At 46.1% G+C, this 25,698-nt stretch overlaps 22 non-coding genes across 22 annotated transcripts; all 22 read left to right on the top strand.

Annotated features, from left to right (window-relative positions):
- The first annotated feature begins 312 nt into the window (after nucleotides 1–312).
- trnag-gcc (transfer RNA glycine (anticodon GCC)) lies at nucleotides 313–383 on the top strand. The gene has a single exon. It is a non-coding gene; the product is annotated as a tRNA-Gly (tRNA).
- A 146-nt stretch (nucleotides 384–529) lies between these two features.
- Nucleotides 530–600, top strand: trnag-gcc (transfer RNA glycine (anticodon GCC)). The gene has a single exon. It is a non-coding gene; the product is annotated as a tRNA-Gly (tRNA).
- Nucleotides 601–2,080: 1,480 nt separating this feature from the next.
- On the top strand, nucleotides 2,081–2,151 carry trnag-gcc (transfer RNA glycine (anticodon GCC)). The gene has a single exon. It is a non-coding gene; the product is annotated as a tRNA-Gly (tRNA).
- A 146-nt stretch (nucleotides 2,152–2,297) lies between these two features.
- Nucleotides 2,298–2,368, top strand: trnag-gcc (transfer RNA glycine (anticodon GCC)). Its single transcript has one exon. It is a non-coding gene; the product is annotated as a tRNA-Gly (tRNA).
- Nucleotides 2,369–3,850: 1,482 nt separating this feature from the next.
- trnag-gcc (transfer RNA glycine (anticodon GCC)) lies at nucleotides 3,851–3,921 on the top strand. The gene has a single exon. It is a non-coding gene; the product is annotated as a tRNA-Gly (tRNA).
- Nucleotides 3,922–4,067: 146 nt separating this feature from the next.
- Nucleotides 4,068–4,138, top strand: trnag-gcc (transfer RNA glycine (anticodon GCC)). Its single transcript has one exon. It is a non-coding gene; the product is annotated as a tRNA-Gly (tRNA).
- A 1,477-nt stretch (nucleotides 4,139–5,615) lies between these two features.
- Nucleotides 5,616–5,686, top strand: trnag-gcc (transfer RNA glycine (anticodon GCC)). The gene has a single exon. It is a non-coding gene; the product is annotated as a tRNA-Gly (tRNA).
- A 1,700-nt stretch (nucleotides 5,687–7,386) lies between these two features.
- On the top strand, nucleotides 7,387–7,457 carry trnag-gcc (transfer RNA glycine (anticodon GCC)). The gene has a single exon. It is a non-coding gene; the product is annotated as a tRNA-Gly (tRNA).
- Nucleotides 7,458–7,603: 146 nt separating this feature from the next.
- On the top strand, nucleotides 7,604–7,674 carry trnag-gcc (transfer RNA glycine (anticodon GCC)). The gene has a single exon. It is a non-coding gene; the product is annotated as a tRNA-Gly (tRNA).
- A 1,475-nt stretch (nucleotides 7,675–9,149) lies between these two features.
- Nucleotides 9,150–9,220, top strand: trnag-gcc (transfer RNA glycine (anticodon GCC)). Its single transcript has one exon. It is a non-coding gene; the product is annotated as a tRNA-Gly (tRNA).
- A 146-nt stretch (nucleotides 9,221–9,366) lies between these two features.
- Nucleotides 9,367–9,437, top strand: trnag-gcc (transfer RNA glycine (anticodon GCC)). The gene has a single exon. It is a non-coding gene; the product is annotated as a tRNA-Gly (tRNA).
- A 1,477-nt stretch (nucleotides 9,438–10,914) lies between these two features.
- trnag-gcc (transfer RNA glycine (anticodon GCC)) lies at nucleotides 10,915–10,985 on the top strand. Its single transcript has one exon. It is a non-coding gene; the product is annotated as a tRNA-Gly (tRNA).
- Nucleotides 10,986–11,131: 146 nt separating this feature from the next.
- trnag-gcc (transfer RNA glycine (anticodon GCC)) lies at nucleotides 11,132–11,202 on the top strand. Its single transcript has one exon. It is a non-coding gene; the product is annotated as a tRNA-Gly (tRNA).
- Nucleotides 11,203–12,681: 1,479 nt separating this feature from the next.
- On the top strand, nucleotides 12,682–12,752 carry trnag-gcc (transfer RNA glycine (anticodon GCC)). Its single transcript has one exon. It is a non-coding gene; the product is annotated as a tRNA-Gly (tRNA).
- A 146-nt stretch (nucleotides 12,753–12,898) lies between these two features.
- Nucleotides 12,899–12,969, top strand: trnag-gcc (transfer RNA glycine (anticodon GCC)). The gene has a single exon. It is a non-coding gene; the product is annotated as a tRNA-Gly (tRNA).
- Nucleotides 12,970–14,452: 1,483 nt separating this feature from the next.
- Nucleotides 14,453–14,523, top strand: trnag-gcc (transfer RNA glycine (anticodon GCC)). Its single transcript has one exon. It is a non-coding gene; the product is annotated as a tRNA-Gly (tRNA).
- Nucleotides 14,524–14,669: 146 nt separating this feature from the next.
- Nucleotides 14,670–14,740, top strand: trnag-gcc (transfer RNA glycine (anticodon GCC)). Its single transcript has one exon. It is a non-coding gene; the product is annotated as a tRNA-Gly (tRNA).
- Nucleotides 14,741–14,886: 146 nt separating this feature from the next.
- trnag-gcc (transfer RNA glycine (anticodon GCC)) lies at nucleotides 14,887–14,957 on the top strand. The gene has a single exon. It is a non-coding gene; the product is annotated as a tRNA-Gly (tRNA).
- Nucleotides 14,958–16,440: 1,483 nt separating this feature from the next.
- Nucleotides 16,441–16,511, top strand: trnag-gcc (transfer RNA glycine (anticodon GCC)). The gene has a single exon. It is a non-coding gene; the product is annotated as a tRNA-Gly (tRNA).
- A 1,910-nt stretch (nucleotides 16,512–18,421) lies between these two features.
- Nucleotides 18,422–18,492, top strand: trnag-gcc (transfer RNA glycine (anticodon GCC)). Its single transcript has one exon. It is a non-coding gene; the product is annotated as a tRNA-Gly (tRNA).
- A 6,570-nt stretch (nucleotides 18,493–25,062) lies between these two features.
- On the top strand, nucleotides 25,063–25,133 carry trnag-gcc (transfer RNA glycine (anticodon GCC)). The gene has a single exon. It is a non-coding gene; the product is annotated as a tRNA-Gly (tRNA).
- A 146-nt stretch (nucleotides 25,134–25,279) lies between these two features.
- On the top strand, nucleotides 25,280–25,350 carry trnag-gcc (transfer RNA glycine (anticodon GCC)). Its single transcript has one exon. It is a non-coding gene; the product is annotated as a tRNA-Gly (tRNA).
- The last annotated feature ends 348 nt before the right edge of the window (nucleotides 25,351–25,698 follow it).

Genomic DNA, 25,698 nt, shown 5'->3' with positions numbered 1-25,698 from the left:
CAACATATTATTCTTAAAGGAAGGAGCCGTATGTTATCAAGCCGTGGAATTTGCAGTCTGGCCTAGTGGAAGCACTGTTAGCTTTGCGTGAAGAAAAGTAGCGGCTTGATGATATTGCAGTGTAGCATTAGGTGATATTGTAGTGGTGTGAAGTGAGAGCACATGAGGTTTATGCGCTGCTGTGCCCGAAGTTTAGGTAAAGAAATTTGTTGCAATTTGGGGAAAGAGAGGACAAAGTGAGGAAATGGAAATGCTGCTGAGTGAAAGCATTGGGGAAAAAAAGGAGAACATCATGAGATTGATAGTGGAGTTGCATTGGTGCTTCAGTGGTAGAATTCTCGTCTGCCATGCGGGAGGCCCGGGTTCGATTCCTGGCCAATGCAAGATCGACTGGTGTTGCACTGTTATTTCTCATCTTTACACTGCATCTCTCTGCTGGTTACATGCAGTTTTCTTTGGCTAACACACATCAACATCTGTTAGCAACTCAGGCATTGTGCATGAAAGTTCAGCTTCAGTTGTGTGTCTTGCATTGGTGGTTCAGTGGTAGAATTCTCACCTGCCACGTGAGAGGCCCGGGTTGGATTCCCGGCCAATACATTGCAGCTCCTTTGCATTCCTCTGCTCAGCAATTTTTCCTTCCTCTCTACATTCTTACCACCAGCTTTCTTTTATCACAACTACATTTTCACCATACACTCCCTCCGCATCAATCTCTTTACCACTTTCCTCATGCTCATTTTCAACATCTGCTTCACAACACTCTCCCTTTTCCTGTCCGCTTCACCACTCACAGCTGCAAACACTCATTCCTCTTCAATTAAAACCCTCCTCCTCTCACTTCTTTTTAACCCTTCACAACATTTTTACCTTCATTGCCTTCAGAAAAGTTCAACAAACTTTGCACAAACTGATAATTTTTCACTGGACTCTTTTTTTACAAAGTCTTTTCATTCACCTTTTTCCATTGTCACAAATAACCAGCTAAATCACAGGAATTCCACAGCATAGCAAAATATGTCAACGTATATATACAGAGGAGAACACAAGCACAACAATACAATTGGACCAGTACAAATATCATGAGACAAAGAAGAGAAAAAGCAGCTCGTTCAAAGCTCATTCAGCCTCTCAGAACATTCCGGCTAAGGAGGAATGGCCCAAACATAAAGGGGCAACAGGATACCGGCCACAGAACAGGACAAGGCCCAGACACGCACAGTCTCACACATGTGTGTAAACATCGCGAGTATCTTTACAGTACTCTTTTCCAAGATAAGTGGGAGGAGGCGATGTTTCACGTTACTCGTTTTCGGAGTCCATTTGGAGATTCACACCTCATTCACCTGAGGCAATGTTGGTGGATAATTGTCTCCCCCTAAGGAGTCCCTTGTGTTGCAACCAGGATATTGCCAGCTTCTCAACTCTTTCCATAAAGCTGACATTCCTCAACCTTGGCGAATGCTGATTCACCCCTTCCTTTCCTGTTTCGCAAACACGGACCTACATTCGAGAGCATGATGACGAGGATGACACATGGGGAATCAGGACACAGGATGTGACAGCATTGTGCCAATGTTGTTGGGTTCATGGTGCAGAGGCCTGCATAACTGAAATGATGATGTGAGTTCAAATGTAACCAAGGCTGGTAGCGGTATAAAAGCCATCATCCAAACATAGGTTGTTTGGTGGAGGTGTGAAATCCCACTTTACTGTAACGCAGCATTAGGATAATTAGCCAACCTGGCTGTAAAATCGGAAAGATGCACAACATGTTATTCTGAAAGGAAGGAGCCGTCTGTCATCAAGCCATGGAATTTGCAGTCTGGCAAAGTGGAAGCACTGTTAGCTTTGCGTGAAGAAAAGTAGCGGTCTGATGATATTGCAGTGTAGCATTAGGTGATATTGTAGTGGTGTGAAGTGAGAGCACAGGAGGTTTATGCGCTGCTGTGCCCGAAGTTTAGGTAAAGAAATTTGTTGACATTTGGGGAAAGAGAGGACAAAGTGAGGAAATGCAAATACTGCTGAGTGAAAGCATTTTGGAAAAAAAGGAGAACATCACGAGCTTGATAATGGAGTTGCATTGGTGGTTCAGTGGTAGAATTCTCGCCTGCCACGCGGGAGGCCCGGGTTCGATTCCCGGCCAATGCAAGATCGACTAGTGTTGCACTGTTATTTCTCATCTTTACACTGCATCTCTCTGCTGGTTACATGCAGTTTTCTTTGGCTAACACACATCAACATCTGTTAGCAACTCAGGCATTGTGCATGAAAGTTCAGCTTCAGTTGTGTGTCTTGCATTGGTGGTTCAGTGGTAGAATTCTCACCTGCCACGTGAGAGGCCCGGGTTGGATTCCCGGCCAATACATTGCAGCTCCTTTGCATTCCTCTGCTCAGCAATTTTTCCTTCCTCTCTACATTCTTACCACCAGCTTTCTTTTATCACAACTACATTTTCACCATACACTCCCTCCGCATCAATCTCTTTACCACTTTCCTCATGCTCATTTTCAACATCTGCTTCACAACACTCTCCCTTTTCCTGTCCGCTTCACCACTCCCAGCTGCAAACACTCATTCCTCTTCAATTAAAACCCTCCTTCCCTGACTTCTTTTTCACCTTCCACAACATTTTTACCTTCATTGCCTTCAGAAAAGTTCAAACAAACTTTGCACAAACTGATAATTTTTCACTGGACTCTTTTTTTTTACAATGTCTTTTCATTCACCTTTTTCCATTGTCACAAATAGCCAGCTAAATCACAGGAATTCCACAGCATAGCAAAATATGTCAACATATATATATACAGAGGAGAATACAAGCACAACAATACAATTGGACCAGTACAAATACCATGAGACAAAGAAGAGAAAAAGCAGCTCGTTCAAAGCACATTCAGCCTCTCAGAACATTCCGGCTAAGGAGGAATGGCCCAAACATAAAGGGGCAACAGGATACCGGCCACAGAACAGGACAAGGCCCAGGCACGCACAGTCTCACACATGTGTGTAAACGTCGCGAGTATCTTTACAGTACTCTTTTCCAAGATAAGTGGGAGGAGGCGTGTTTCACGTTAATTGTTTTTGGAGTCCATTTGGAGATTCACACCTCATTCACCTGAGGCAATGTTGGTGGGTAATTGTCTCCCCCTAGGGAGTCCCTTGTGTTGCAACTAGGATAATGCCAGCTTCTCAACTCTTTCCATAAAGCTGACATTCCTCAACCTTGGCGAATGCTGATTCACCCCTTCCTTTCCTGTTTTGCAAACACGGACCTACATTCGAGAGCATGATGACGAGGATGACACATGGGGTATCAGGACACAGGATGTGACAGCATTGTGCCAATGTTGTGGGTTCATGGTGCAGAGGCCTGCATAACTGAAATGATGATGTGAGTTCAAATGTAACCAAGGCTGGTAGCGGTATAAAAGCCATTATCCAAACATAGGTTGTTTGGTGGAGGTGTGAAATCCCACTTTACTGTAACGCAGCATTAGGATAATTAGCCAACCTGGCTGTAAAATCGGAAAGATGCACAACATATTATTCTGAAAGGAAGGAGCCGTATGTTATCAAGCCATGGAATTTGCAGTCTGGCCTAGTGGAAGCACTGTTAGCTTTGCGTGAAGAAAAGTAGCGGCCTGATGATATTGCAGTGTAGCATTAGGTGATCTGTAGTGGTGTGAAGTGAGAGCACATGAGGTTTATGCGCTGCTGTGCCCGAAGTTTAGGTAAAGAAATTTGTTGCAATTTGGGGAAAGTGAGGACAAAGTGAGGAAATGGAAATGCTGCTGAGTGAAAGCATTGGGGGAAAAAAGGAGAACATCATGAAATTGATAGTGGAGTTGCATTGGTGGTTCAGTGGTAGAATTCTCGCCTGCCACGCGGGAGGCCCGGGTTCGATTCCTGGCCAATGCAAGATTGACTGGTGTTGCACTGTTATTTCTCATCTTTACACTGCATCTCTCTGCTGGTTACATGCAGTTTTCTTTGGCTAACACACATCAACATCTGTTAGCAACTCAGCCATTGGGCTTGAAAGTTCAGCTCCAGTTGTGTGGTTTGCATTGGTGGTTCAGTGGTAGAATTCTCGCCTGCCACGCGGGAGGCCTGGGTTCGATTCCCGGCCAATGCATCACAGCTATTTTGCATTCCTGTGCTCAGCAATTTTTCATTCCTCTCTACATTCTTACCACCAGCTTTCTTTTATCGCAACTACATTTTCACCACACCCTCCGCATCAATCTCTTTACCACTTTCCTCATGCTCATTTTCAACATCTGCTTCACAACACTCTCCCTTTTCCTGTCCGTTTCACCACTCACAGCTGCGAACACTCATTCCTCTTTAATTAAAACCCTCCTCCTCTCACTTCTTTTTAACCCTTCACAACATTTTTACCTTCATTGCCTTAAGAAAAGTTCAAACAAACTTTGCACAAACTGATAATTTTTCACTGGACTCTTTTTTTACAAAGTCTTTTCATTCACCTTTTTCCATTGTCACAAATAACCAGCTAAATCACAGGAATTCCACAGCATAGCAAAATATGTCAACGTATATATACAGAGGAGAACACAAGCACAACAATACAATTGGACCAGTACAAATATCATGAGACAAAGAAGAGAAAAAGCAGCTCGTTCAAAGCTCATTCAGCCTCTCAGAACATTCCGGCTAAGGAGGAATGGCCCAAACATAAAGGGGCAACAGGATACCGGCCACAGAACAGGACAAGGCCCAGACACGCACAGTCTCACACATGTGTGTAAACATCGCGAGTATCTTTACAGTACTCTTTACCAAGATAAGTGGGAGGAGGCGATGTTTCACGTTACTCGTTTTCGGAGTCCATTTGGAGATTCACACCTCATTCACCTGAGGCAATGTTGGTGGATAATTGTCTCCCCCTAAGGAGTCCCTTGTGTTGCAACCAGGATATTGCCAGCTTCTCAACTCTTTCCATAAAGCTGACATTCCTCAACCTTGGCGAATGCTGATTCACCCCTTCCTTTCCTGTTTCGCAAACACGGACCTACATTCGAGAGCATGATGACGAGGATGACACATGGGGAATCAGGACACAGGATGTGACAGCATTGTGCCAATGTTGTTGGGTTCATGGTGCAGAGGCCTGCATAACTGAAATGATGATGTGAGTTCAAATGTAACCAAGGCTGGTAGCGGTATAAAAGCCATCATCCAAACATAGGTTGTTTGGTGGAGGTGTGAAATCCCACTTTACTGTAACGCAGCATTAGGATAATTAGCCAACCTGGCTGTAAAATCGGAAAGATGCACAACATGTTATTCTGAAAGGAAGGAGCCGTCTGTCATCAAGCCATGGAATTTGCAGTCTGGCAAAGTGGAAGCACTGTTAGCTTTGCGTGAAGAAAAGTAGCGGTCTGATGATATTGCAGTGTAGCATTAGGTGATATTGTAGTGGTGTGAAGTGAGAGCACAGGAGGTTTATGCGCTGCTGTGCCCGAAGTTTAGGTAAAGAAATTTGTTGACATTTGGGGAAAGAGAGGACAAAGTGAGGAAATGCAAATGCTGCTGAGTGAAAGCATTTTGGAAAAAAAGGAGAACATCACGAGCTTGATAATGGAGTTGCATTGGTGGTTCAGTGGTAGAATTCTCGCCTGCCACGCGGGAGGCCCGGGTTCGATTCCCGGCCAATGCAAGATCGACTAGTGTTGCACTGTTATTTTTCATCTTTACACTGCATCTCTCTGCTGGTTACATGCAGTTTTCTTTGGCTAACACACATCAACATCTGTTAGCAACTCAGGCATTGTGCATGAAAGTTCAGCTTCAGTTGTGTGGCTTGCATTGGTGGTTCAGTGGTAGAATTCTCACCTGCCACATGAGAGGCCCGGGTTGGATTCCCGGCCAATACATTGCAGCTCCTTTGCATTCCTCTGCTCAGCAATTTTTCCTTCCTCTCTACATTCTTACCACCAGCTTTCTTTTATCACAACTACATTTTCACCATACACTCCCTCCGCATCAATCTCTTTACCACTTTCCTCATGCTCATTTTCAACACCTGCTTCACAACACTCTCCCTTTTCCTGTCCGCTTCACCACTCACAGCTGCAAACACTCATTCCTCTTCAATTAAAACCCTCCTTCCCTGACTTTTTTTTCACCTTTCACAACATTTTTACCTTCATTGCCTTAAGAAAAGTTCAAACAAACTTTGCACAAACTGATAATTTTTCACTGGACTCTTTTTTTTTACAATGTCTTTTCATTCACCTTTTTCCATTGTCACAAATAGCCAGCTAAATCACAGGAATTCCACAGCATAGCAAAATATGTCAACATATATATATACAGAGGAGAATACAAGCACAACAATACAATTGGACCAGTACAAATACCATGAGACAAAGAAGAGAAAAAGCAGCTCGTTCAAAGCTCATTCAGCCTCTCAGAACATTCCGGCTAAGGAGGAATGGCCCAAACATAAAGGGGCAACAGGATACCGGCCACAGAACAGGACAAGGCCCAGACACGCACAGTCTCACACATGTGTGTAAACGTCGCAAGTATCTTTACAGTACTCTTTTCCAAGATAAGTGGGAGGAGGCGATGTTTCACGTTAATCGTTTTCGGAGTCCATTTGGAGATTCACACCTCATTCACCTGAGGCAATGTTGGTGGGTAATTGTCTCCCCCGAGGGAGTCCCTTGTGTTGCAACTAGGATAATGCCAGCTTCTCAACTCTTTCCATAAAGCTGACATTCCTCAACCTTGGCGAATGCTGATTCACCCCTTCCTTTCCTGTTTTGCAAACACGGACCTACATTCGAGAGCATGATGACAAGGATGACACATGGGGAATCAGGACACAGGATGTGACAGCATTGTGCCAATGTTGTGGGTTCATGGTGCAGAGGCCTGCATAACTGAAATGATGATGTGAGTTCTAATGTAACCAAGGCTGGTAGCGGTATAAAAGCCATTATCCAAACATAGGTTGTTTGGTGGAGGTGTGAAATCCCACTTTACTGTAACGCAGCATGAGGATAATTAGCCAACCTGGCTGTAAAATCGGAAAGATGCACAACATATTATTCTGAAAGGAAGGAGCCGTATGTTATCAAGCCATGGAATTTGCAGTCTGGCCTAGTGGAAGCACTGTTAGCTTTGCGTGAAGAAAAGTAGCGGCCTGATGATATTGCAGTGTAGCATTAGGTGATCTGTCGTGGTGTGAAGTGAGAGCACATGAGGTTTATGCGCTGCTGTGCCCGAAGTTTAGGTAAAGAAATTTGTTGCAATTTGGGGAAAGTGAGGACAAAGTGAGGAAATGGAAATGCTGCTGAGTGAAAGCATTGGGGAAAAAAAGGAGAACATCATGAAATTGATCGTGGAGTTGCATTGGTGGTTCAGTGGTAGAATTCTCGCCTGCCACGCGGGAGGCCCGGGTTCGATTCCCGGCCAATGCAAGATTGACTGGTGTTGCACTGTTATTTCTCATCTTTACACTGCATCGCTCTGCAGGTTACATGCAGTTTTCTTTGGCGAACACACATCAACATCTGTTAGCAACTCAGGCATTGGGCTTGAAAGTTCAGCTTCAGTTGCGTGGCTTGCATTGGTGGTTCAGTGGTAGAATTCTCGCCTGCCACGCGGGAGGCCCGGGTTTGATTCCCGGCCAATGCATCACAGCTCTTTTGCATTCCTGTGCTCAGCAATTTTTCATTCCTCTCTCCATTCTTACCACCAGCTTTCTTTTATCGCAACTACATTTTCACCACACCCTCCGCATCAATCTCTTTACCACTTTCCTCATGCTCATTTTCAACATCTGCTTCACAACACTCTCCCTTTTCCTGTCCGCTTCACCACTCACAGCTGCAAACACTCATTCCTCTTTAATTAAAACCCTCCTCCTCTCACTTCTTTTTAACCCTTCACAACATTTTTACCTTCATTGCCTTAAGAAAAGTTCAAACAAACTTTGCACAAACTGATAATTTTTCACTGGACTCTTTTTTTACAAAGTCTTTTCATTCACCTTTTTCCATTGTCACAAATAACCAGCTAAATCACAGGAATTCCACAGCATAGCAAAATATGTCAACGTATATATACAGAGGAGAACACAAGCACAACAATACAATTGGACCAGTACAAATATCATGAGACAAAGAAGAGAAAAAGCAGCTCGTTCAAAGCTCATTCAGCCTCTCAGAACATTCCGGCTAAGGAGGAATGGCCCAAACATAAAGGGGCAACAGGATACCGGCCACAGAACAGGACAAGGCCCAGACACGCACAGTCTCACACATGTGTATAAACATCGCGAGTATCTTTACAGTACTCTTTACCAAGATAAGTGGGAGGAGGCGATGTTTCACGTTACTCATTTTCGGAGTCCATTTGGAGATTCACACCTCATTCACCTGAGGCAATGTTGGTGGATAATTGTCTCCCCCTAAGGAGTCCCTTGTGTTGCAACTAGGATAATGCCAGCTTCTCAACTCTTTCCATAAAGCTGACATTCCTCAACCTTGGCGAATGCTGATTCACCCCTTCCTTTCCTGTTTTGCAAACACGGACCTACATTCGAGAGCATGATGACGAGGATGACACATGGGGAATCAGGACACAGGATGTGACAGCATTGTGCCAATGTTGTGGGTTCATGGTGCAGAGGCCTGCATAACTGAAATGATGATGTGAGTTCTAATGTAACCAAGGCTGGTAGCGGTATAAAAGCCATTATCCAAACATAGGTTGTTTGGTGGAGGTGTGAAATCCCACTTTACTGTAACGCAGCATGAGGATAATTAGCCAACCTGGCTGTAAAATCGGAAAGATGCACAACATATTATTCTGAAAGGAAGGAGCCGTATGTTATCAAGCCATGGAATTTGCAGTCTGGCCTAGTGGAAGCACTGTTAGCTTTGCGTGAAGAAAAGTAGCGGCCTGATGATATTGCAGTGTAGCATTAGGTGATCTGTCGTGGTGTGAAGTGAGAGCACAGGAGGTTTATGCGCTGCTGTGCCCGAAGTTTAGGTAAAGAAATTTGTTGCAATTTGGGGAAAGTGAGGACAAAGTGAGGAAATGGAAATGCTGCTGAGTGAAAGCATTGGGGAAAAAAAGGAGAACATCATGAAATTGATCGTGGAGTTGCATTGGTGGTTCAGTGGTAGAATTCTCGCCTGCCACGCGGGAGGCCCGGGTTCGATTCCCGGCCAATGCAAGATTGACTGGTGTTTCATTGTTATTTCTCATCTTTACACTGCATCTCTCTGCTGGTTACATGCAGTTTTCTTTGGCGAACACACATCAACATCTGTTAGCAACTCAGGCATTGGGCTTGAAAGTTCAGCTTCAGTTGCGTGGCTTGCATTGGTGGTTCAGTGGTAGAATTCTCGCCTGCCACGCGGGAGGCCCGGGTTTGATTCCCGGCCAATGCATCACAGCTCTTTTGCATTCCTGTGCTCAGCAATTTTTCATTCCTCTCTCCATTCTTACCACCAGCTTTCTTTTATCGCAACTACATTTTCACCACACCCTCCACATCAATCTCTTTACCACTTTCCTCATGCTCATTTTCAACATCTGCTTCACAACACTCTCCCTTTTCCTGTCCGCTTCACCACTCACAGCTGCAAACACTCATTCCTCTTTAATTAAAACCCTCCTCCTCTCACTTCTTTTTAACCCTTCGCAACATTTTTACCTTCATTGCCTTAAGAAAAGTTCAAACAAACTTTGCACAAACTGATAATTTTTCACTGGACTCTTTTTTTACAAAGTCTTTTCATTCACCTTTTTCCATTGTCACAAATAACCAGCTAAATCACAGGAATTCCACAGCATAGCAAAATATGTCAACGTATATATACAGAGGAGAACACAAGCACAACAATACAATTGGACCAGTACAAATATCATGAGACAAAGAAGAGAAAAAGCAGCTCGTTCAAAGCTCATTCAGCCTCTCAGAACATTCCGGCTAAGGAGGAATGGCCCAAACATAAAGGGGCAACAGGATACCGGCCACAGAACAGGACAAGGCCCAGACACGCACAGTCTCACACATGTGTGTAAACATCGCGAGTATCTTTACAGTACTCTTTACCAAGATAAGTGGGAGGAGGCGATGTTTCACGTTACTCATTTTCGGAGTCCATTTGGAGATTCACACCTCATTCACCTGAGGCAATGTTGGTGGATAATTGTCTCCCCCTAAGGAGTCCCTTGTGTTGCAACTAGGATATTGCCAGCTTCTCAACTCTTTCCATAAAGCTGACATTCCTCAACCTTGGCGAATGCTGATTCACCCCTTCCTTTCCTGTTTCGCAAACACGGACCTACATTCGAGAGCATGATGACGAGGATGACACATGGGGAATCAGGACACAGGATGTGACAGCATTGTGCCAATGTTGTTGGGTTCATGGTGCAGAGGCCTGCATAACTGAAATGATGATGTGAGTTCAAATGTAACCAAGGCTGGTAGCGGTATAAAAGCCATTATCCAAACATAGGTTGTTTGGTGGAGGTGTGAAATCCCACTTTACTGTAACGCAGCATTAGGATAATTAGCCAACCTGGCTGTAAAATCGGAAAGATGCACAACATGTTATTCTGAAAGGAAGGAGCCGTCTGTCATCAAGCCATGGAATTTGCAGTCTGGCCTAGTGGAAGCACTGTTAGCTTTGCGTGAAGAAAAGTAGCGGTCTGATGATATTGCAGTGTAGCATTAGGTGATATTGTAGTGGTGTGAAGTGAGAGCACAGGAGGTTTATGCGCTGCTGTTCCCGAAGTTTACGTAAAGAAATTTGTTGACATTTGGGGAAAGAGAGGACAAAGTGAGGAAATGCAAATGCTGCTGAGTGAAAGCATTGGGGAAAAAAAGGAGAACATCATGAAATTGATAGCGGAGTTGCATTGGTGGTTCAGTGGTAGAATTCTCGCCTGCCACGCGGGAGGCCCGGGTTCGATTCCTGGCCAATGCAAGATTGACTGGTGTTGCACTGTTATTTTTCATCTTTACACTGCATCTCTCTGCTGGTTACATGCAGTTTTCTTTGGCTAACACACATCAACATCTGTTAGCAACTCAGGCATTGGGGTTGAAAGTTCAGCTCCAGTTGTGTGGCTTGCATTGGTGGTTCAGTGGCAGAATTCTCACCTGCCACGTGAGAGGCCCGGGTTGGATTCCCGGCCAATACATCACAGCTCCTTTGCATTCCTCTGCTCAGCAATTTTTCCTTCCTCTCTACATTCTTACCACCAGCATTCTTTTATCACAACTACATTTTCACCACACACTCCCTCCGCATCAATCTCTTTACCACTTTCCTCATGCTCATTTTCAACATCTGCTTCACAACACTCTCCCTTTTCCTGTCCGCTTCACCACTCACAGCTGCAAACACTCATTCCTCTTCAATTAAAACCCTCCTTCCCTGACTTCTTTTTCACCTTTCACAACATTTTTACCTTCATTGCCTTAAGAAAAGTTCAAACAAACTTTGCACAAACTGATAATTTTTCACTGGACTCTTTTTTTTACAAAGTCTTTTCATTCACCATTTTCCATTGTCACAAATAACCAGCTAAATCACAGGAATTCCACAGCATAGCAAAATATGTCAACGTATATTTACAGAGGAGAACACAAGCACAACAATACAATTGGACCAGTACAAATATCATGAGACAAAGAAGAGAAAAAGCAGCTCGTTCAAAGCTCATTCAGCCTCTCAGAACATTCCGGCTAAGGAGGAATGGCCCAAACATAAAGGGGCAACAGGATACCGGCCACAGAAAAGGACAAGCCCAGACACGCACAGTCTCACACATGTGTGAAAACATCGCGAGTATCTTTACGGTACTCTTTTCCAAGGGAAGTGGGACGAGGCGATGTTTCACGTTACTCGTTTTCAGAGTCCATTTGGAGATTCACACCTCATTCACCTGAGGCAATGTTGGTGGGTAATTGTCTCCCCCTAGGGAGTCCCTTGTGTTGCAACTAGGATAATGCCAGCTTCTCAACTCTTTCCATAAAGCTGACATTCCTCAACCTTGGCGAATGCTGATTCACCACTTCCTTTCCTGTTTTGCAAACACGGACCTACATTCGAGAGCATGATGACCGGGAAGACACATGGGGAATCAGGGCACAGGATGTGACAGCATTGTGCCAATGTTGTGGGTTCATGGTGCAGAGGCCTGCATAACTGAAATGATGATGTGAGTTCAAATGTAACCAAGGCTGGTAGCGGTATAAAAGCCATTATCCAAACATAGGTTGTTTGGTGGAGGTGTGAAATCCCACTTTACTGTAACGCAGCATTAGGATAATTAGCCAACCTGGCTGTAAAATCGGAAAGATGCACAACATGTTATTCTGAAAGGAAGGAGCCGTCTGTCATCAAGCCATGGAATTTGCAGTCTGGCAAAGTGGAACACTGTTAGCTTTGCGTGAAGAAAAGTAGCGGTCTGATGATATTGCAGTGTAGCATTAGGTGATATTGTAGTGGTGTGAAGTGAGAGCACAGGAGGTTTATGCGCTGCTGTGCCCGAAGATTAGGTAAAGAAATTTGTTGACATTTGGGGAAAGAGAGGACAAAGTGAGGAAATGCAAATGCTGCTGAGTGAAAGCATTTTGGAAAAAAAGGAGAACATCACGAGCTTGATAATGGAGTTGCATTGGTGGTTCAGTGGTAGAATTCTCGCCTGCCACGCGGGAGGCCCGGGTTCCATTCCCGGCCAATGCAAGATCGACTAGTGTTGCACTTTTATTTTTCATCTTTACACTGCATCTCTCTGCTGGTTACATGCAGTTTTCTTTGGCTAACACACATCAACATTTGTTAGCAACTCAGGCATTGTGCATGAAAGTTCAGCTTCAGTTGTGTGGCTTGCATTGGTGGTTCAGTGGTAGAATTCTCACCTGCCACGTGAGAGGCCCGGGTTGGATTCCCGGCCAATACATTGCAGCTCCTTTGCATTCCTCTGCTCAGCAATTTTTCCTTCCTCTCTACATTCTTACCACCAGCTTTCTTTTATCACAACTACATTTTCACCATACACTCCCTCCGCATCAATCTCTTTACCACTTTCCTCATGCTCATTTTCAACACCTGCTTCACAACACTCTCCCTTTTCCTGTCCGCTTCACCACTCACAGCTGCAAACATTCATTCCTCTTCAATTAAAACCCTCCTTCCCTGACTTCTTTTTCACCTTTCACAACATTTTTACCTTCATTGCCTTAAGAAAAGTTCAAACAAACTTTGCACAAACTGATAATTTTTCACTGGACTCTTTTTTTTTACAATGTCTTTTCATTCACCTTTTTCCATTGTCACAAATAGCCAGCTAAATCACAGGAATTCCACAGCATAGCAAAATATGTCAACATATATATATACAGAGGAGAATACAAGCACAACAATACAATTGGACCAGTACAAATACCATGAGACAAAGAAGAGAAAAATCAGCTCGTTCAAAGCTCATTCAGCCTCTCAGAACATTCCGGCTAAGGAGGAATGGCCCAAACATAAAGGGGCAACAGGATACCGGCCACAGAACAGGACAAGGCCCTGACACGCACAGTCTCACACATGTGTGTAAACGTCGCAAGTATCTTTACAGTACTCTTTTCCAAGATAAGTGGGAGGAGGCGATGTTTCACGTTAATCGTTTTCGGAGTCCATTTGGAGATTCACACCTCATTCACCTGAGGCAATGTTGGTGGGTAATTGTCTCCCCCTAGGGAGTCCCTTGTGTTGCAACTAGGATAATGCCAGCTTCTCAACTCTTTCCATAAAGCTGACATTCCTCAACCTTGGCGAATGCTGATTCACCCCTTCCTTTCCTGTTTTGCAAACACGGACCTACATTCGAGAGCATGATGACGAGGATGACACATGGGGAATCAGGACACAGGATGTGACAGCATTGTGCCAATGTTGTGGGTTCATGGTGCAGAGGCCTGCATAACTGAAATGATGATGTGAGTTCTAATGTAACCAAGGCTGGTAGCGGTATAAAAGCCATTATCCAAACATAGGTTGTTTGGTGGAGGTGTGAAATCCCACTTTACTGTAACGCAGCATGAGGATAATTAGCCAACCTGGCTGTAAAATCGGAAAGATGCACAACATATTATTCTGAAAGGAAGGAGCCGTATGTTATCAAGCCATGGAATTTGCAGTCTGGCCCAGTGGAAGCACTGTTAGCTTTGCGTGAAGAAAAGTAGCGGCCTGATGATATTGCAGTGTAGCATTAGGTGATCTGTCGTGGTGTGAAGTGAGAGCACATGAGGTTTATGCGCTGCTGTGCCCGAAGTTTAGGTAAAGAAATTTGTTGCAATATGGGGAAAGTGAGGACAAAGTGAGGAAATGGAAATGCTGCTGAGTGAAAGCATTGGGGAAAAAAAGGAGAACATCATGAAATTGATCGTGGAGTTGCATTGGTGGTTCAGTGGTAGAATTCTCGCCTGCCACGCGGGAGGCCCGGGTTCGATTCCTGGCCAATGCAAGATTGACTGGTGTTGCACTGTTATTTCTCATCTTTACACTGCATCTCTCTGCTGGTTACATGCAGTTTTCTTTGGCGAACACACATCAACATCTGTTAGCAACTCAGGCATTGGGCTTGAAAGTTCAGCTTCAGTTGCGTGGCTTGCATTGGTGGTTCAGTCGTAGAATTCTCGCCTGCCACGCGGGAGGCCCGGGTTCGATTCCTGGCCAATGCAAGATTGACTGGTGTTGCACTGTTATTTCTCATCTTTACACTGCATCTCGCTGCTGGTTACATGCAGTTTTCTTTGGCTAACACACATCAACATCTGTTAGCAACTCAGGCATTGTGCATGAAAGTTCAGCTTCAGTTGTGTGGCTTGCATTGGTGGTTCAGTGGTAGAATTCTCACCTGCCACGTGAGAGGCCCGGGTTGGATTCCCGGCCAATCCATTGCAGCTCCTTTGCATTCCTCTGCTCAGCAATTTTTCCTTCCTCTCTACATTCTTACCACCAGCTTTCTTTTATCACAACTACATTTTCACCATACACTCCCTCCGCATCAATCTCTTTACCACTTTCCTCATGCTCATTTTCAACATCTGCTCCACAACACTCTCCCTTTTCCTGTCCGCTTCACCACTCCCAGCTGCAAACACTCATTCCTCTTCAATTAAAAACCTCCTTCCCTGACTTCTTTTTCACCTTTCACAACATTTTTACCTTTATTGCCTTAAGAAAAGTTCAAACAAACTTTGCACAAACTGATAATTTTTCACTGGACTCTTTTTTTTTACAATGTCTTTTCATTCACCTTTTTCCATTGTCACAAATAGCCAGCTAAATCACAGGAATTCCACAGCATAGCAAAATATGTCAACATATATATATACAGAGGAGAATACAAGCACAACAATACAATTGGACCAGTACAAATACCATGAGACAAAGAAGAGAAAAAGCAGCTCGTTCAAAGCTCATTCAGCCTCTCAGAACATTCCGGCTAAGGAGGAATGGCCCAAACATAAAGGGGCAACAGGATACCGGCCACAGAACAGGACAAGGCCCAGACACGCACAGTCTCACACATGTGTGTAAACATCGCGAGTATCTTTACAGTACTCTTTTCCAAGATAAGTGGGAGGAGGCGATGTTTCACGTTCCTCGTTTTCGGAGTCCATTTGGAGATTCACACCTCATTCACCTGAGGCAATGTTGGTGGGTAATTGTCTCCCCCTAAGGAGTCCCTTGTGTTGCAACGAGGATAATGCCAGCTTCTCAACTCTTTCCATAAAGCTGACATTCCTCAACCTTGGCTAATGCTGATTCACCCCTTCCTTTCCTGTTTTGCAAACACGGACCTACATTCGAGAGCATGATGACCAGGATGACACATGGGGAATCAGGACACAGGATGTGACAGCATTGTGCCAATGTTGTGGGTTCATGGTGCAGAGGCCTGCATAACTGAAATGATGATGTGAGTTCTAATGTAACCAAGGCTGGTAGCGGTATAAAAGCCATTATCCAAACATAGGTTGTTTGGTGGAGGTGTGAAATCCCACTTTACTGTAACGCAGCATTAGGATAATTAGCCAACCTGGCTGTAAAATCGGAAAGATGCACAACATATTATTCTGAAAGGAAGGAGCCGTATGTTATCAAGCCATGGAATTTGCAGTCTGGCCTAGTGGAAGCACTGTTAGCTTTGCGTGAAGAAAAGTAGCGGCCTGATGATATTGCAGTGTAGCATTAGGTGATCTGTAGTGGTGTGAAGTGAGAGCACATGAGGTTTATGCGCTGCTGTGCCCGAAGTTTAGGTAAAGAAATTTGTTGCAATTTGGGGAAAGAGAGGACAAAGTGAGGAAATGGAAATGCTGCTGAGTGAAAGCATTGGGGAAAAAAAGGAGAACATCATGAGATTGATAGTGGAGTTGCATTGGTGGTTCAGTGGTAGAATTCTCGTCTGCCACGCGGGAGGCCCGGGTTTGATTCCCGGCCAATGCAAGATCGACTGGTGTTGCACTGTTATTTCTCATCTTTACACTGCATCTCTCTGCTGGTTCCATGCAGTATTCTTTGGCTACCACGCATCAACATCTGTTAGCAACTCAGGCATTGGGCTTGAAAGTTCAGCTTCAATTGTGTGGCTTGCATTGGTGGTTCAGTGGTAGAATTCTCGGCAGCCACGCGGGACGCCCGGGTTTGATTCCTGGCCAATGCATTACAGCTCTTTTGCATTCCTGTGCTCAGCAATTTTTCATTCCTCTCTACATTCTTACCACCAGCTTTCTTTTATCGCAACTACATTTTCACCATACACTCCCTCCGCATCAATCTCTTTACCACTTTCCTCATGCTCATTTTCAACATCTGCTTCACAACACTCTCCCTTTTCCTGTCCGCTTCACCACTCACAGCTGCAAACACTCATTCCTCTTTAATTAAAACCCTCCTCCTCTCACTTCTTTTTAACCCTTCACAACATTTTTACCTTCATTGCCTTAAGAAAAGTTCAAACAAACTTTGCACAAACTGATAATTTTTCACTGGACTCTTTTTTTTTACAATGTATTTTCATTCACCTTTTTCCATTGTCACAAATAGCCAGCTAAATCACAGGAATTCCACAGCATAGCAAAATATGTCAACATATATATACAGACGAGAACACAAGCACAACAATACAATTGGACCAGTACAAATACCATGAGACAAAGAGAAAAAGCATCTCGTTCAAAGCTCATTCAGCCTCTCAGAACATTCCGGCTAAGGATGAATGGCCCAAACATAAAGGGGCAACAGGATACCGGCCACAGAACAGGACAAGGCCCAGACACGCACAGTCTCACACATGTGTGTAAACATCGCGATTATCTTTACAGTACTCTTTTCCAAGATAAGTGGGAGGAGGCGATGTTTCACGTTACTCGTTTTCGGAGTCCATTTGGAGATTCACACCTCATTCACCTGAGGCAATGTTGGTGTGTAATTGTCTCCCCCTAAGGAGTCCCTTGTGTTGCAACGAGGATAATGCCAGCTTCTCAACTCTTTCCATAAAGCTGACATTCCTCAACCTTGGCTAATGCTGATTCACCCCTTCCTTTTCTGTTTTGCAAACACGGACCTACATTCGAGAGCATGATGACCAGGATGACACATGGGGAATCAGGACACAGGATGTGACAGCATTGTGCCAATGTTGTGGGTTCATGGTACAGACGCCTGCATAACTGAAATGATGATGTGAGTTCAAATGTAACCAAGGCTGGTAGCGGTATAAAAGCCATTATCCAAACATAGGTTGTTTGGTGGAGGTGTGAAATCCCACTTTACTGTAACGCAGCATTAGGATAATTAGCCAACCTGGCTGTAAAATCGGAAAGATGCACAACATATTATTCTGAAAGGAAGGAGCCGTATGTATTCGAGCCATGGAATTTGCAGTCTGGCCTAGTGGAAGCACTGTTACTTTGCGTGAAGAAAAGTAGCGGCCTGATGATATTGCAGTGTAGCATTAGATGATCTGTCGTGGTGTGAAGTGAGAGCACATGAGGTTTATGCGCTGCTGTGCCCGAGGTTTAGGTAAAGAAATTTGTTGCAATTTGGGGAAAGAGAGGACAAAGTGAGGAAATGGAAATGCTGCTGAGTGAAAGCATTGGGGAAAAAAAGGAGAACATCATGAGATTGATAGTGGAGTTGCATTGGTGGTTCAGTGGTAAATTCTCGTCTGCCACGCGGGAGGCCCGGGTTCGATTCCCGGCCAATGCAAGATCGACTGGTGTTGCACTGTTATTTCTCATCTTTACACTGCATCTCTCTGCTGGTTCCATGCAGTGTTCTTTGGCTAACACACATCAACATCTGTTAGCAACTCAGGCATTGGGGTTGAAAGTTCAGCTTCAGTTGCATGGCTTGCATTGGTGGCTCAGTGGTAGAATTCTCGCCTGCCACGCGGGAGGCCTGGGTTCGATTCCCGGCCAATGCATCACAGCTCTTTTGCATTCCTGTGCTCAGCAATTTTTCATTCCTCTCTACATTCTTACCACCAGCTTTCTTTTATCGCAACTACATTTTCACCACTCCCTCCGCATCAATCTCATTCCCACTTTCCTCATGCTCATTTTCAACATCTGCTTCACAACACTCTCCCTTTTCCTGTCCGCTTCACCACTCACAGCTGCAAACACTCATTCCTCTTCAATTAAAACCCTCCTCCTCTCACTTCTTTTTAACCCATCACAACATTTTTACCTTCATTGCCTTCAGAAAAGTTCAAACAAACTTTGCACAAACTGATAGATTTCACTGGACTCTTTTTTTTTACAATGTCTTTTCATTCACCTTTTTCCATTGTCACAAATAGCCAGCTAAATCACAGGAATTCCACAGCATAGCAAAATATGTCAACATATATATATACAGAGGAGAACACAAGCACAACAATACAATTTGTCATGATATTCAAACACACACATCATGATGGACACACTAACAGGCAAATCAGAGTACACAACACCACAACCAATCACAGACAAGAACACCAACCACATAAAAAGCACGAGCACGACACCTGGAGGTCAGTAGGTCTGGGGAGAAGGAAGCATGAAAGAGCTGTTGAAACACCACAAGCAGGGAGCCCCCCACGTGCAGAGTGCAAAGACCAAGTTGTAAATAGTGAGTTTAAATAAACAAGCGTTGTACCATATGCAACTGTGTTGGCTCTTCTGTGTGTTAGAACACCCAACACCACATGGTACAGGAGTGGATCGATACCTGCCTACCAACCTGCCATTCTGGACATGGACCACACCGGCAAACCGCAGCCGATGCAAGTCACGGGGAACCTAGGCACCAACTGGAAGCTCTACAGGCAGCGATTTGACCTGTACATCCGTGCCACCGAAAAACAGAATGTCTCGGATGATTCGAAGATTGCAATGCTCCTCTTCTACGCAGGCCCCCACCCAAATGATGTCTTTAATTCACTGGTGTTCGAGGAAGGCGAAAACCAGGCCAAATATGACACGGTCATCCTCAAAATGGACCAGCACTTTCAAACTGAAGTAAACGAAACTTTCGAAAGATACATCTTTCAGCAACGCCTGCAAGGTAAGGAGGAGCTTTTTCAACCCTTTTTGACGCACCTCCGGATTCTGGCGCAGTCCTGCGGTTACGGCACCACCACAGAGTCCATGATCAGGGACCAGATTGTTTTTGGCGTTGCCTCCAGTGGCCTACGCCAGCAGCTTCTTAAAATAAAGAGCCTCACCTTAGCGTCTGCTGTGGAAGCCTGTGTCCTCCATGAGAATGCTGCCTGCCGTTTTGCCCGATTTCAGGCGTCCGAGTTGGCACGGAGGGGGTCCCCAGCCGTCGAATCGGCAAGCCAGGCCGCCCACGACGTTGAACGCATCCAGGCCGTCGATTTCTTCCCGCCCCACGGCCCGGACGACAGCGGCCGCTTCCCGCGCTTTTCGCGGTCTCCCGCGCAGGTGCGCGCCAAGAATAACGGCCACAACGAGGGACGCACTGCGCAGGCGCGCCCACCGCAAGATCGCACTGCGCATGCGCAGTGGCGCAACGAACGCCGTGACGTCATGACGTGCAGCAAGTGTGGAGGTCTACACTTAAAAGGGCAATGTCCTGCAAAATACCAACAGTGCAACAGATGTGCCATGATAGGCCACTACGCAGCCCGCTGTCGTGCGGCTCAACCCATGGATCCGGCGCATCCTCGACAACCTCGCACACGAGTCAGGACCGTCCAGCCCACGCATCAAGACTTCCAGTTAAGTGATGCAGATGACCAGGATGACTTCAGAGTTGCCGTCATTGATGTCAACAAGGTCAATGCCATCAATCCAGACGATGAGTGGTGTGCCACCCTGACGGTCAACCGATCGCGCGTCGCCTTCCGTCTGGACACCGGCGCATCCGCCAACCTGATTGCTTACTCTGCAGTCCAGGCCATGAAGGTCAAACCACTCATCACACCATCCCGGCTTAAGATGGTTGACTATAACGGGAACGTTATCCCGTCCGTAGGATCTTGCCAGCTACAGGTGACTCACAAGAGGTACACGGCCACACTCCCCTTCGAAGTTGTGGGCTCATCAAAGGACTCGTTACTGGGCGCACAAGCGTGTAAGGTCCTTCACCTGGTACAGCGCATCATGTCTCTCTCTCCAGATGAGATATCCGACTTCCCGGATGCTGAGTTCCACGCGAATCTCCATTCCCTCCTCGCTCACAACCAGGAGGTTTTTGAAGGCATGGGGACATTGCCACACACGTACAAGATTCGACTCAGACCGGACGCCATCCCTGTCGTTCACGCACCTCGCAGGGTTCCTGCGCCTCTCAAAGACCGCCTCAAGGCACAACTGCAGATTCTTCAGGACCAAGGGGTCCTATCCAAGGTCACGGAGCCCACGCCATGGGTCAGCTCCATGGTCTGTGTAAAGAAGCCCTCTGGCGAGCTCCGTATATGTATAGATCCAAAAGATCTGAACAACAACATCATGCGGGAACACTATCCCATCCCGAAACGAGAAGACCTCACCAGCGAGATGGCGCGAGCCAACATATTCACTAAATTGGATGCGTCCAAAGGATTCTGGCAGATCCAACTGGACCCGGCCAGCCGAAGACTATGCACATTCAACACCCCTTTTGGCAGATTCTGCTACAACCGGATGCCATTCGGCATCATTTCGGCATCTGAAGTATTCCACCGCATTATGGAGCAGATGATGGAAGGCATCGAAGGGGTACGTGTATATGTGGACGATATCATCATTTGGTCCACCACTCCGCAGGAACACATGCATCGTCTTCGACGTGTCTTCACCCGCATACGGCAAAATGGCCTGCGTCTCAACCGTGCGAAGTGTGCTTTCGGCCAGACGGAGCTGAAATTCCTCGGGGACCACATCTCAAGGTCCGGGGTCCGTCCCGATGCAGACAAGGTTAGCGCCATCACAGCCATGCCACGACCGGCTGACAAGAAGGCTGTCTTAAGATTCCTGGGCATGGTCAACTTCCTTGGGAAGTTCATTCCCAACCTGGCTTCTCATACAACAAACATGCGCCATCTCGTAAAAAAATCGACGGAATTCAACTGGCACCAGTCGCATCAGCAGGAATGGGAGGAGCTCAAGCACAAACTGGTCACGGCACCAGTGCTGGCCTTCTTTGACGCGACTCGCCCTACAAAGATCTCAACAGACGCCAGCCAATCTGGTATTGGAGCGGTACTCCTGCAAAAAGACAGCACGTCATCATGGGCCCCGGTTGCGTATGCCTCACGAGCCATGACCCCTACCGAACAGCGCTACGCGCAAATCGAAAAAGAATGCCTGGGCTTGTTAACTGGACTGGACAAGTTCCACGACTATGTGTATGGCCTGCCACGATTCACGGTCGAAACTGACCACCGCCCCCTGGTCAACATCATTAACAAAGACCTGAACGACATGACTCCTCGCCTCCAGCGCATCTTACTCAAACTCAGGAGGTACGATTTTGAACTGATCTACACTCCGGGGAAGGAACTCATAGTGGCGGACACTCTTTCCCGAGCAGTGAGCACACCACCAGATGCGGAGGGGTTCGTGCGTCAAATTGAGGCACACGTGACTCTGACAGCAGCAAATATGCCAGCTGATGATCCTTGTCTGGCCCACATACGCGCAGAGACGGCGACTGACCCTCTGCTGCAGCGAGTGATGCGCCACATGACGGAAGGGTGGCTAAAAGGGCAGTGCCCCCAGTTTTACAATGTGCGAGATGATCTCACCAATATAGACGGGGTCCTTATGAAATCGCATAGGATCGTCATTCCACACAGTGTGCGCCAGATGATTCTTCGTCAACTACACGAAGGCCACTTGGGTGTCGAAAAATGCAGACGAAGGGCCCGGGCGGCGGTATATTGGCCGGGTATTAATGAAGACATAGCCAACATGGTGCTCAACTGCACAACCTGTCAGAGGTTTCAGCCGGCGCAACCTCCGGAAACACTTCTACCACACGAGATGGTGACGTCCCCCTGGGCGAAGGTGGGTGTTGACCTATTTCACGCGCTCGGCAGAGATTACATTGTTATTATAGACTACTTCTCAAACTACCCGGAAGTCATGCCTCTCCATGATCTGACGTCGTCCGCAGTCATTGGGGCCTGCAAGGAAACGTTTGCTCGCCATGGCATTCCAAGGACTGTCATGTCAGACAATGGACCTTGTTTTGCCAGCCGTGAATGGTCGTCCTTTGCCGCAGCATATGGTTTCACTCATGTGACATCCAGCCCTCTGCATCCACAATCGAACGGGAAGGCTGAAAAGGGTGTCCACATCGCAAAGCGGCTCCTGTGCAAGGCGGCTGATGCCGGATCGGACTTTAACCTTGCCTTGCTGGCCTATCGATCGGCCCCGTTATCCACGGGCCTCTCGCCAGCGCAGCTACTAATGGGTCGCTCCCTCAGGACGACGGTACCTTCCGTCCTGGCACCGACAACAGACCATGAGGCGGTTCTTCGGGACATGCAACTGCAGCGTGATCGCCAGAAAGGTCGGTACGACACACGAGCGACGGACCTGCCCCCCCTGTCCTCCGGAGACAAAGTACGCGTCCATCAACCGTATGGTGGCTGGTCAGCACCGGCCGAAGTCCTCCGACAAGTGGCTCCCCGCTCGTTCCTGGTTCGCATGCCGGATGGTTCCGTGCGTCGCCGCAATCGGCGCGCCCTTCGCCGACTTCCACGTTCACAGCCACACAACACGCCAGATCCTCAACAGGCTTCCGAGGATGACTTTGTGGAGCTGCCGCACATCACGCCCTTTCCATCGCCACCCATGGCCATGCCTGCACAGCAGCCGGTGGTTCTTGATCCACCCTTAAGGCGGTCAACCCGAATTCGTCGCAAACCCATTAGAATGGACTTATAATACAGTTCATATGTTTAATAAGTTGGACAATTTTACATGATAACCTGTTGTTGTTTATCGTTCCAGATGTCGTCTGACTGGACAACTGTTCAAAATTTTTTTTCTTCTTCTCTCGTTCGCATTTCTGTTATGTTATGGTACAACTGGATTCATGTGACGCACTCGACATCGCCCCATGTACATAGTTCCGTCATAGACACATGCTGCACACGACACACACACACTCTTAGATGCACTCACGTCACGATCATATTTATTACCACGTAGGCACATATCTTTGTAAAAAGGGGGGATGTCATGATATTCAAACACACACATCATGATGGACACACTAACAGGCAAATCAGAGTACACAACACCACAACCAATCACAGACAAGAACACCAACCACATAAAAAGCACGAGCACGACACCTGGAGGTCAGTAGGTCTGGGGAGAAGGAAGCATGAAAGAGCTGTTGAAACACCACAAGCAGGGAGCCCCCCACGTGCAGAGTGCAAAGACCAAGTTGTAAATAGTGAGTTTAAATAAACAAGCGTTGTACCATATGCAACTGTGTTGGCTCTTCTGTGTGTTAGAACACCCAACACCACACAATTGGACCAGTACAAATACCATGAGACAAAGAAGAGAAAAAGCATCTCGTTCAAAGCTCATTCAGCCTCTCAGAACATTCCGGCTAAGGAGGAATGGCCCAAACATAAAGGGGCAACAGGATACCGGCCACAGAACAGGACAAGGCCCAGACACGCACAGACTCACACATGTGTGTAAACATCGCGAGTATCTTTACAGTACTCTTTACCAAGATAAGTGGGAGGAGGCGATGTTTCACATTACTCGTTTTCGGAGTCCATTTGGAGATTCACACCTCATTCACCTGAGGCAATGTTGGTGGGTAATTGTCTCCCCCGAGGGAGTCCCTTGTGTTGCAACTAGGATAATGCCAGCTTCTCAACTCTTTCCATAAAGCTGACATTCCTCAACCTTGGCGAATGCTGATTCACCACTTCCTTTCCTGTTTCGCAAACACGGACCTACATTCGAGAGCATGATGACCAGGATGACACATGGGGAATCAGGACACAGGATGTGACAGCATTGTGCCAATGTTGTGGGTTCATGGTGCAGAGGCCTGCATAACTGAAATGATGATGTGAGTTCAAATGTAACCAAGGGTGGTAGCGGTATAAAAGCCATCATCCAAACATAGGTTGTTTGGTGGAGGTGTGAAATCCCACTTTACTGTAACGCAGCATTAGGATAATTAGCCAACCTGGCTGTAAAATCGGAAAGATGCACAACATATTATTCTGAAAGGAAGGAGCCGTCTGTCATCAAGCCATGGAATTTGCAGTCTGGCCTAGTGGAAGCACTGTTAGCTTTGCATGAAGAAAAGTAGCGGTCTGATGATATTGCAGTGTAGCATTAGGTGATATTGTAGTGGTGTGAAGTGAGAGCACAGGAGGTTTATGCGCTGCTGTGCCCGAAGTTTAGGTAAAGAAATTTGTTGACATTTGGGGAAAGAGAGGACAAAGTGAGGAAATGCAAATGCTGCTGAGTGAAAGCATTGGGGAAAAAAAGGAGAACATCACAAGCTTGATAATGGAGTTGCATTGGTGGTTCAGTGGTAGAATTCTCGCCTGCCACGCGGGAGGCCCGGGTTCGATTCCCGGCCAATGCAAGATTGACTGGTGTTGCACTGTTATTTCTCATCTTTACACTGCATCTCTCTGCTGGTTACATGCAGTTTTCTTTGGCTAACACACATCAACATCTGTTAGCAACTCAGGCATTGGGCTTGAAAGTTCAGCTTCAGTTGTGTGGCTTGCATTGGTGGTTCAGTGGTAGAATTCTCGCCTGCCACGCGGGAGGCCCGGGTTCGATTCCCGGCCAATGCATCACAGCTCTTTTGCATTCCTCTGCTCAGCAATTTTTCATTCCTCTCTACATTCTTACCACCAGCTTTCTTTTATCACAACTACATTTTCACCATACACTCCCTCCGCATCAATCTCTTTACCACTTTCCTCATGCTCATTTTCAACATCTGCTTCACAACACTCTCCCTTTTCCTGTCCGCTTCACCACTCACAGCTGCAAACACTCATTCCTCTTCAATTAAAACCCTCCTCCTCTCACTTCTTTTTAACCCTTCACAACATTTTTACCTTCATTGCCTTCAGAAAAGTTCAAACAAACTTTGCACAAACTGATAGTTTTTCACTGGACTCTTTTTTTACAAAGTC

The sequence above is a fragment of the Scyliorhinus torazame genome, chromosome 3, assembly GCF_047496885.1.
Source record: "Scyliorhinus torazame isolate Kashiwa2021f chromosome 3, sScyTor2.1, whole genome shotgun sequence".
Classification (NCBI taxonomy): domain Eukaryota; kingdom Metazoa; phylum Chordata; class Chondrichthyes; order Carcharhiniformes; family Scyliorhinidae; genus Scyliorhinus; species Scyliorhinus torazame.
This window is presented reverse-complemented; position numbering and strand designations above follow the sequence as displayed.